Source organism: Sinocyclocheilus rhinocerous, unplaced genomic scaffold (assembly GCF_001515625.1).
Source record: "Sinocyclocheilus rhinocerous isolate Xijiao unplaced genomic scaffold, SAMN03320098_v1.1 scaffold3274, whole genome shotgun sequence".
NCBI lineage: Eukaryota > Metazoa > Chordata > Actinopteri > Cypriniformes > Cyprinidae > Sinocyclocheilus > Sinocyclocheilus rhinocerous.
Window position 1 is genome coordinate 129496 of NW_015635599.1, and position 3481 is coordinate 132976.

Here is a 3481-nt window from a genome sequence, read left to right on the forward strand (position 1 = left end):
TCTCTCTCTCTCTCTCGACTGATTGCACCATAGAGCTGAACTGGATGATAACATCACTGAATCATCAATGAACCGACTTCAGCTGGAAAAATTACTCTTTGTTATTGTCCTCTTGCATTTTTGACAAACTATTTTCCTCTTTGACACTGTAAAGCTGCTTTAACACAATCAGTATTGTATAAAGTGCTATACAAATAAAGGTGACTTGACTTTTACAGGACCTTTTGCAGAATTGCGTGAGCTATAAATGAATCATTCAGACATTTCTGAGGTATCTAAATTTAGCCAATGCACATTTAATTAGCCAGCAAAATTGTCTGTTACTTGAATAAAACCAGAACATTGTCGTCATCATTGAGGTTTATTATGAAGGCTGCACTCAGCAAAATAAGTGACAACCTGTACTGCAGGACTTGCAACCAGATAGGAGTGAATTAGAACAAACTAATTACTTTTATGAGCCATTTTTATTGTGAACCAACTGGTGTCAGGGTGGCTTATGAAGTCAGTTCTTCTCAAGTTCGCACCGGTATTGTTCATCACTTTGACTACCTTAACTAACATTTGACAGTCAGAAAGTGTCCCAATTATTTTTGTCTTCATTTACTATTTATAGTGTTTATCAGAGTCTTAAAAAGTCATAATTTGGCTTTTTCCACAAATTAAGGCCATAAAAGTTTCTTAAATTGGAGCAGAAAGACTTTAAATGCTGCATGCACTGCAAAAAAATATCTTCCTCAGTGTTATTGTCTTGTTTTCCAATGTGAAAATCTAAACATCCTTAAAATCAGTGTATCTTGATTTAATAATCTTTAGACATTTTTATTTATTTATTAACACATTGACTCACTGTGTAATTTATAATGCAACAAAAACACCGTCATACACCATTACGGAGTTAAAACTATCCTTTGATGTTGAGGATTTAGGATTACGTTTTGCTTTTACAAAAAAAAACCTTAGTCATAGTTATGAACAAACCATCATTCAAGTATCCACTTGTTTTATTAGTTAAAATTGAGTGGATAAAATGTCAACACATAAAAGCTAAACTATGTCTTAAGAATGAATAATAAATATTGGCTTGAGGCAGTGAAGGGTTTGGAGGAGCTGTCGCAGGTAAATGCAGGTGTATGGAGGAGGCAGGCATGTGCTGGCAGGAGCTGACGCTCAAAAACACTTCTCAAACTGATGACTTCCTCAAATCAAACTGATGACTTCCTCAAATGTTCCTCTAGCGTCACTACAGCTGTGCATGGAGTATATTAGTGACTTTTAGATGTTTTCTTGGTCCTGTTCAGGATGTCCTCAATGCTGAGTAAGAAGAGAGATGAACATGTTGGTAAAGGTAGGAGAATCCATGACCTTGTGTATGCATAATTTACACGTACAGTTCTAATCATGCATTCTTTATACACTATATATATTTATTTATTATTTAACAAAATGTAAAGGAAACGTAATAGAAATGTAAAGTGTGAGTGTACAGAAAACATTTGTAAGACTGAAAAAAAAATCGAGGTAAACATTAAGACAAAACTTCATTTATTTCACTCAGTGCATGTCTCTTAAAATGAAAGTGAACCTGCTTATACCTGTTGTCACCTGCGCTAAACCTGTTCAATTGTTCTGAAATGACAGCATGTCACTTACAGAACTTTAAACTTTGACACTAAACCTCTGTTGTTGTGTATCCATGCTCCTACACCCTTGTGAAAAAGCCTCACTTTGATTTTTTTTTTTTTTTTTTACAGATGAGAAGCAGGCAGTCCAAGAGAAAACTTTTACCAAGTGGATGAACATGCAGTTGAAGAGAGTGAGAATTGTCTTTTTTTCTACTGAAAAGCCAATCAACATATTCAGCTTTTGACAAGCAACAAAAGACCAAGTCCATTCTCAAAATTTAACTTCTATTTACATGACATTTACTAAATAGGCCTATTACTACAACAGTCAAGGGCGTCATGCACTCATGATTTTTGAGGGGGGCACGTGGCGGTGGTGGGGGGTATTTCAGTTATACGATAGCAGTATAACTGGTGTAGGCTTATGTTTATTTATTTATTTTTTTAACCTTTTTATTCGAAATATTTCCAGACGTGTAAACTATATCGGGAAATATCTCGATTCTCAAATATGTGTAAGTAAATGAGTTTTGCGCCTTTATAGATTGTTATTTGATCAATAAATGGTGATGGGCAAACTAGACTAATAGTGTAATCTATTAACTACACATAAAAACCCGAGTTTTTACTTAAGTACCAGATATGGACTATTGTATATGGGTGTCATGCCATAAAATATTTTTAATACGAACAAAACACCGCGTTTCAGCGATAACTCATCTGCACATCTCTTGATTGACCATTGCATTCATAAGCTCAACAGAATCGTGTGTGATTGGTTCCCTCTCATAGGTTCACTTCGATGCTGCGATGACGTCATCGCTTTGGGAACATCTTCGGTGTGACGAATGTCTTAAGCTCTTATACCATCACGCCAATTCATTGGCCAAATAGCGCTTAGCACCGCCCCCGACAAGCACGTAGGTGAGCTATAACAGCGTGCTGCACGCTATTTCATCAGATTTCATTTCCTTCAGGAAGCGAATCATCTGTTGCCCGTTGGAAAGCGTTTTTCGTCGTGTTCTTTGCTATTTTCCTTCAAAAGAGCAGTTTACTCCTCTTCAGTGGACACGATGAGCTACAGGAGATGCATCGAGCCGTGTGACAGGTTTATTGCAGGAGGAGACACTCATGACAGGTGCGTGCAATGTTTGGGCCTACAACACGCTCAAGCGGCGCTTAGCGGCCTTTCTGATTGTCAACACTGTGATAGCCTGCGGCTAAAAGTATTGCACTCGAGGCTTGCGGCCTTCTCGAATAAAGTAGGCCTCGCATCCAGGGGTGGACTGGGACAAAAATTCAGCCCTGGCACTGTAGCCACCCAGAGGATGGATATGATAAATGCCATGGAAAAAATAGGACTAACAGGACGTGGAGTAAAGAATATAATGGACTGTAGTAGGAGTGAACAAGGAATGAAATATTTGATTTGCTTTCTGATTAAAACGGGACTCATGACAAGAATATGATGACTAAAGTATATGGGAAATAACTAGAACCTACTATATTGCAAGTAGCCTACATCAGTTTTTACCCTTAATCCAACTTTATCTGCTGATATTTCAGGTCATGCAATTCAGTAACAGGCTCGTTAACACTAAAGTTAACCAATTATCACGAAGCAATGGCATTTTAAAATATATTGGGGTTCTACGCTAAGCGTACAACTGTTTAATACAATGTAGGCTACTGTAAAAAAAAAAAAAAAAAACAGAGGCAAAACAAGTAGTGTGAAAATGACATGTGCTAGCTGTATTTTCTGTTTTCTTCTTACCTCTGCGTCACTAACTGTCCTCTGCTGCAGCAGCCGAATTTAAACCTTTTGAAAAGAGTTCGGTTAATTTTACGCATTTAGC